The sequence below is a fragment of the Hippocampus comes genome, unplaced genomic scaffold (assembly GCF_001891065.2).
Source record: "Hippocampus comes isolate QL1 unplaced genomic scaffold, H_comes_QL1_v1.1 scaffold9, whole genome shotgun sequence".
Classification (NCBI taxonomy): Eukaryota; Metazoa; Chordata; class Actinopteri; order Syngnathiformes; family Syngnathidae; genus Hippocampus; species Hippocampus comes.
In genome coordinates, this window is record NW_017805275.1 from 5,816,658 (window position 1) to 5,822,398 (window position 5,741).

At 46.0% G+C, this 5,741-nt stretch overlaps 7 non-coding genes across 7 annotated transcripts; 4 read left to right on the plus strand and 3 right to left on the minus strand.

The window, feature by feature from the left end:
* Window positions 1–1,713: 1,713 nt before the first annotated feature.
* Window positions 1,714–1,785, minus strand: trnam-cau (transfer RNA methionine (anticodon CAU)). Its single transcript has one exon. It is a non-coding gene; the product is annotated as a tRNA-Met (tRNA).
* Window positions 1,786–2,034: 249 nt separating this feature from the next.
* On the plus strand, window positions 2,035–2,116 carry trnal-cag (transfer RNA leucine (anticodon CAG)). Its single transcript has one exon. It is a non-coding gene; the product is annotated as a tRNA-Leu (tRNA).
* Window positions 2,117–2,505: 389 nt separating this feature from the next.
* trnam-cau (transfer RNA methionine (anticodon CAU)) lies at window positions 2,506–2,577 on the minus strand. Its single transcript has one exon. It is a non-coding gene; the product is annotated as a tRNA-Met (tRNA).
* Window positions 2,578–3,140: 563 nt separating this feature from the next.
* Window positions 3,141–3,212, minus strand: trnam-cau (transfer RNA methionine (anticodon CAU)). The gene has a single exon. It is a non-coding gene; the product is annotated as a tRNA-Met (tRNA).
* Window positions 3,213–3,710: 498 nt separating this feature from the next.
* trnal-aag (transfer RNA leucine (anticodon AAG)) lies at window positions 3,711–3,792 on the plus strand. The gene has a single exon. It is a non-coding gene; the product is annotated as a tRNA-Leu (tRNA).
* A 559-nt stretch (window positions 3,793–4,351) lies between these two features.
* On the plus strand, window positions 4,352–4,433 carry trnal-uag (transfer RNA leucine (anticodon UAG)). Its single transcript has one exon. It is a non-coding gene; the product is annotated as a tRNA-Leu (tRNA).
* Window positions 4,434–5,191: 758 nt separating this feature from the next.
* Window positions 5,192–5,273, plus strand: trnal-aag (transfer RNA leucine (anticodon AAG)). Its single transcript has one exon. It is a non-coding gene; the product is annotated as a tRNA-Leu (tRNA).
* Window positions 5,274–5,741: the final 468 nt, after the last annotated feature.

Below are 5,741 nucleotides of genomic sequence, written 5' to 3' on the forward strand. Positions count from 1 at the left end.
CTGTGGGTTAATTTTGCGTCTCGGACACGGGACGCAGAGGTAACGAGATGGCTGATCTCTAAACATTCTCTGAGTACTACTATTATTACCACTCCCACTAATACTACATTAATTAGTTTAATACCTTCAACTTCACAATAATAATAAAAAATAATTAAATCAACCATGATTTTAAACTATGTATTATCAATATTCATTATTGCAAACATGAGAAAGCATTCACCAAAAACATAACTGGAATCGAGCAAAAGGACTCCAAATCCCAACGGCCAAACCCGAAAGTGAAGTGCCGGCATTATTGACTCCAGCTGTAACGCAAATTACTTGGTTCAAACAAACATTATAGTGCCACCGCAGAAACGTGACGACTGTGCAAAAATAACTACATAAAAGACACCACTGTTACAGAAAGACTTTACACGCTATTTAAACTGCCGATCGCGAACGGAACAAACCGTGATTGAAACTAACTGTGATGCCGCTCTTTATTCGTTGCGCTAACTGTCACCTGTCAGTGGCAGACCCGCCCCTTTTAAAGCGCCAGCTTAATCCATCAATATGCGTGTCCCTGGATGGAATTGATTTGATTCCTTCGTGATTTTTGCGATCCTCGGTCCTACTTCATACCCGTGGACAAGGGATTCGAGGCTCTAATCCCTCATTGTGTCCGAGGACCGGCAACCCAAGGCCAAGGCCAAGGAATTGACTCCCAAGGCCAAGGCCAAGGACCAAAGACCGACCTTCGGTCCTCCAAGACCGACCTTCGGTCCTCGAGCCGGTCCTCGAGGCCAAGGACCGGCTCGAGGAACACATCTCTGCAATTGATACTCCAGGTCTGAAGCGTGTCCAAGCGTTAAATGTGTTAAATTTGCCAACACTTCCCCCTTTTTCTGGTATCCTAGTCAGGTAGTGTGGCCAAAAGGTCAAACATGCTTCATTTGAACTCCAAAGTGTTAAGAGGTATAAGTGCAAATCACATCACTGCATTTTCTGAATCTCTTAATGTGATATCCTTTTTGTCAAAAGCTGAGACAGGGATGTTCTGTGAATTTGAGTTCTCTTTTCACACAATGAGAAGCGATTTATTTTTCGTTCCTGAAAGGGTCACTCCCCATGTGCCACAGCCCAAGAGTTGGCAAGTGTTAACTTCAAAGTATTTGTCAAACGTGGAACAACACAATATCCATCCACACCCCCAAAAACGAAAAAAAGAAAAAAGTTTAATTGCCAAAAACACTTACATTACTAAACAGATGCTTCCAGGTGATGTGGCCGAGTACTCAAAGGGGCCGGTTAAGAATCCAGTCTTTCAGGAGGTGTGGGTCAAAATCCTGTATTAGCTGTGATCAAGGCCAAATTTCTGAGTGCTGCAACCAGCTTATTGACTGAAAAAAAGAGCTGCTTTTGGCACAAATAGGAACAATTTGAATTTCTGTTTCTATTCAGTTCTCTTGCTGCCGTAAAGTATCAGGACCCATTAAAGGTCTTCCCTAAATTTCTTTCTCCTTGCCTTTCACAGGAATCCAGACTGTAAACTCATTTTTGCTTTTTCAGGTAAGTGACCTGAAAAAGGGAAAATCCAAACATGCCAGAATTTATGAGACGCCCATTCTTGACTTCAGGACTACAATATGTCTTTTCAAGAGAATTACATAAAAGAAATTCCACAGCTTGTTTATAATATGTTCAACAGATTCTAGCGGGAAGTCCAGATAGCAGAGGATGGTTTCGATCCATCGACCTCTGGGTTATGGGCCCAGCACGCTACCGCTGCGCCACTCTGCTGCTGAGCTCAAGAGACTCTTTCATTGCTCTCAGCGCCTGACAAGGCTGTGGACCCAACCAATTTGCAACTGGACTGTGCTGGTTGACTTGGAGGCCGTTCGCCTCGTATCCAAGTTGGCTTAATCACGTTTAAAAACAAGTGGAGCTCAGACAAGACGACCCTGAATGTTGGTGTTCAGACCAAACGGCAGACGTCCCAATACTTATTCAATGTGCCAACAACGTGCAGTTTTTAGATGCCATGTGGCAGGTAGTGTGGCCGAGCGGTCTAAGGCGCTGGATCCAGGCTCCAGTCTCTTAAGAGGCGTGGGTTCAAATCCCATCACTGCCATTTCAATATTGGCTGTCTTTCTGTGCAAATTTATTTGTGCCCCATACAAGCTTCTTGTGTGAAAGAAAGTGCTTCTTTTGGCACATCGTGGACCAATTTGAATTTCTGTTTCTTTTCAGTTCTCTTGCTGCCATAAGGTATCAGACCCATCCATCAAAGTACTGCCCTAAATTTCGTTCACTTTGCCTTTCACAGGAATCCAGACTGTAAACTCATTTTTGCTTTTTCAGGTAAGTGACCTGAAAAGGGGAAAATCCCAACATGCCAGAATATATGAGAAAACCATTCTTCACTTCAGGACTCCAATAGTTCTTTTCAAGAGAATTACATGAAAGGAATTCCACAGCTTGTTCATCATAAGTTTAACAGATTCTAGCGGGAAGTCCAGATAGCAGAGGATGGTTTCGATCCATCGACCTCTGGGTTATGGGCCCAGCACGCTACCGCTGCGCCACTCTGCTGCTGAGCTCAAGAGACTCTTTCATTGCTCTCAGCGCCTGACAAGGCTGTGGGCCCGACCAATTTGCAACTGGACTGTGCTGGTTGTCTTTGAGGCCGTTCGCCTGGTATCCAAGTTGGCTTTATCACGTTAAAAACAAGTGAAGCTCAGACAAGACGACCCTGAATGTTGGTGTTCAGACCAAGCGCCAGATGTCCCAATACTTATTCAATGTGCCAACAACGTGCAGTTTTTAGATGCCATGTGGCAGGTAGTGTGGCCGAGCGGTCTAAAGCGCTGGATTCAAGCTCCAGTCTCTTAAGCGGCGTGGGTTCAAATACTGCCATTTCAATGTTGGCAGTCATCTCGTCCAAATTTCTTAGTGCCGCAGACAACCTTCTTGAGTGAAATAAAATGCCGCTTTTTGCAAAAAGTGGAGTAACTTGAAGTATTGTTTCAATTGAGTTCTGTTGCTGCCATAAGGTATGAGGACCCATCACGTGTCTTCCTTCCAAGAGCAACACATGAAAGGAATTCTACAGCTTGCTGAGCATAAGTTCACCAGATTCTCATGGGAAGTCCAGATAGCAGAGGATGGTTTCGATCCATCGACCTCTGGGTTATGGGCCCAGCACGCTACCGCTGCGCCACTCTGCTGCTGAGCTCAAGAGACTCTTTCATTGCTCTCAGCGCCTGACAAGGCTGTGGACCCAGAATTTTGGAGAAGACCATTCTTCACTTTGGGACTCCAAGCGCTCTTTTCAAGAGCAACACATAAAAAGAATTCCACAGCTTGTTTAGCCTAAGTTTCACAGATTCTAGTGGGAAGTCCAGACAGCAGAGGATGGCTTCGATCCATCGACCTCTGGGTTATGGGCCCACCACGCTACCGCTGCGCCACTCTGCCACTGATCTCAGGGTCCTCTTCCATTGCTCTCAGCACTTGACAAGGCTGAGGACCTGACCAAATAGCAACTGGACTGCAGTGGTTGTCTTTGAGGCAGTTCGCCTCTTATCCAAGTTGGCTTTATCACGTAAAAAACAAGGGGAGATCAGAGAAGACTACGCTGGATACTGGTGTTCAGACCACACGGCAGGTTTCCCAATGCTTATTCAATATGCCAACAAAGTGCAGTTTTTAGAGGACATGTGACAGGTAGTGTGGCCGAGCGGTCTAAGGCGCTGGATTAAGGCTCCAGTCTCTCAGGAGGCGTGGGTTCAAATCCCACCACTGCCATTTCAATGTTGGCAGTCATCTCGTCCAAATTTCTTAGTGCCGCAGACAACCTTCTTGAGTGAAATAAAATGCCGCTTTTTGCAAAAAGTGGAGTAACTTGAAGTATTGTTTCAATTGAGTTCTGTTGCTGCCATAAGGTATGAGGACCCATCACGTGTCTTCCTTCCAAGAGCAACACATGAAAGGAATTCTACAGCTTGCTGAGCATAAGTTCACCAGATTCTCATGGGAAGTCCAGATAGCAGAGGATGGTTTCGATCCATCCACCTCTGGGTTATGGGCCCAGCACGCTACCGCTGCGCCACTCTGCTGCTGAGATCAGGAGCCTCTTTCATTGCTCTCAGCGCATGTCAAGGCCGAGGACCCGACTAAATTGCAACTGGACTGCAGTGGTTGTCTTTGAGGCAGTTCGCCTCTTATCCAAGTTGGCTTTATCACGTAAAAAACAAGGGGAGATCAGAGAAGACTCCGCTGGAAACTGGTGTTCAGACCACACGGCAGGTTTCCCAATGCTAATTCAAAATGCCAACAAAGTGCAGTTTTTAGACATAGTTTGACAGGTAGTGTGGCCGAGCGGTCCAAGGCGCTGGATTTAGGCTCCAGTCTCTCAGGAGGCGTGGGTTCAAATCCCACCACTGCCATTTCAGTGTTGGCTGTCGTCCTGTCCAAATTTCTTTGTGCCCCAGACAAGCTTCTTGGGTGAAATAAAGTGATTCTTTTGGCACCAAGTGGACTCATTTCAATTTCTGTTTCTTTTCAGTTCTTTTGCTGCCATAAGGTATCAGACCCATCCATCAAAGTTCTTCCCGAAATTTCTTTCTCTTTGCAATTCCCAGGAATCCAGACTATCAACATATCTGGTCACGAAACCTTGGACTCAGAATGAGACTAGTGAAGGAAAACGAATTTTGCTTTTTCAGGGAAGTGAACTGAGAAAGGGTAAACTTCCACATGCCAGAATTTTGGAGAAGACCATTCTTCACTTTGGGACTCCAAGCGCTCTTTTCAAGAGCAACACATAAAAAGAATTCCACAGCTTGTTTAGCCTAAGTTTCACAGATTCTAGTGGGAAGTCCAGACAGCAGAGGATGGCTTCGATCCATCGACCTCTGGGTTATGGGCCCAGCACGCTAATGCTGCGCCACTCTGCCACTGATCTCAGGGTCCTCTTCCATTGCTCTCAGCACTTGACAAGGCTGAGGACCTGACCAAATAGCAACTGGACTGCAGTGGTTGTCTTTGAGGCAGTTTGCCGCTTATCCAAGTTGGCTTTATCACGTAAAAAACAAGGGGAGATCAGAGAAGACTACGCTGGATACTGGTGTTCAGACCACACGGCAGGTGTCCCAATGCTTATTCAATATGCCAACAAAGTGCAGTTTTTAGAGGACATGTGACAGGTAGTGTGGCCGAGCGGTCTAAGGCGCTGGATTAAGGCTCCAGTCTCTCAGGAGGCGTGGGTTCAAATCCCACCACTGCCATTTCAATGTTGGCAGTCATCTCGTCCAAATTTCTTAGTGCCGCAGACAACCTTCTTGAGTGAAATAAAATGCCGCTTTTTGCAAAAAGTGGAGTAACTTGAAGTATTGTTTCAATTGAGTTCTGTTGCTGCCATAAGGTATGAGGACCCATCACGTGTCTTCCTTCCAAGAGCAACACATGAAAGGAATTCTACAGCTTGCTGAGCATAAGTTCACCAGATTCTCATGGGAAGTCCAGATAGCAGAGGATGGTTTCGATCCATCCACCTCTGGGTTATGGGCCCAGCACGCTAATGCTGCGCCACTCTGCCACTGATCTCAGGGTCCTCTTCCATTGCTCTCAGCACTTGACAAGGCTGAGGACCTGACCAAATAGCAACTGGACTGCAGTGGTTGTCTTTGAGGCAGTTCGCCTCTTATCCAAGTTGGCTTTATCACGTAAAAAACAAGGGGAGATCAGAGAAGACT